General features: G+C 27.5%; 1 non-coding gene across 1 annotated transcript; it reads right to left on the minus strand.

Moving 5' to 3' along the window:
• Positions 1-445: 445 nt before the first annotated feature.
• On the minus strand, positions 446-522 carry J4E79_011822. Its single transcript has one exon. It is a non-coding gene; the product is annotated as a tRNA-Val (tRNA).
• Positions 523-1007: the final 485 nt, after the last annotated feature.

The raw sequence follows: 1007 nt of genomic DNA on the forward strand, positions 1-1007 counted from the left end.
CTACGTTTAAAAAGAATTTTTATTTTATCTTGTAGCATATTACAATAACTTCTAAGTAATTTATTTACTACAGCATCGTAACTTATTAAAGATTTAATGTAAGATTTATTGTAAGAGTATACACTACTAAATCATTCTTTACTAGAAGACGTATAAAAAATAATGTTATTATATTCATCTCTTTCAGAATTACTTTGTAATTTTGGATTTTTTTCTATAATATAGTTAGTACTTAATGGTTTATCATTAAAACTATTTTGTTTATTTTTGAATATGTATAACATAGAATATTGTTATGAATTATTGGTATAAATTAGGGCAAAACAATGAAAGTTATAAGTTTAATTAATATTGTACATCCTTACTACATTTCTATAAATTTTTATGTTTATTATCGTTAAATTTAACCATTTTCCCTTTAAGATAGGTGTGTAATTATGAAAAATAAGTTGGAAATAAGTGATTCGAACACTTAACCTGCCGCGTGTAAAACGGATGCTCTACCAATGGAGCTAATTTCTTTTTTTATGGGGGGCTTTAAGCAAAAGTTTATTTTACTCTTCTCCCCCCCCTTAATTGCTGTATAAAATTTAGACTGCAATTAACCAGTTACTTCATAAGATGTATATACTGGGATTTGTTATACTATAATAGATAAAAAAATTACTATAAATAACAAATTTTACCTTTTTCATAACAAGTATATGGTGATCTAATCGTTATTTTACTATTATGAACAACATGTATCTACAACTGCTTGCATACTTTCCACAAGGTTTGTCCCGCTTGCTTCTAATAATCCTTTAGCCGTTTCTTTAATGGCATTGATATCATTAGTTGTTTGTTGTGTAATACCCGGTTGATTTAATTCTGCATCTGCTAATCTATCTATATTTCTTTTATAGTCAGAACTCACTTTAATTTCATTCAGTACTATTTCACCTGCACCATGAACTTTATTCTCCGCTTGAACTAACAACTCCCTACCACTAGGTAAACCACGAACA

The sequence above is a fragment of the Alternaria viburni genome (genome assembly GCF_023758015.1).
Source record: "Alternaria viburni strain BMP 2772 chromosome Unknown scaffold_58, whole genome shotgun sequence".
NCBI lineage: Eukaryota > Fungi > Ascomycota > Dothideomycetes > Pleosporales > Pleosporaceae > Alternaria > Alternaria viburni.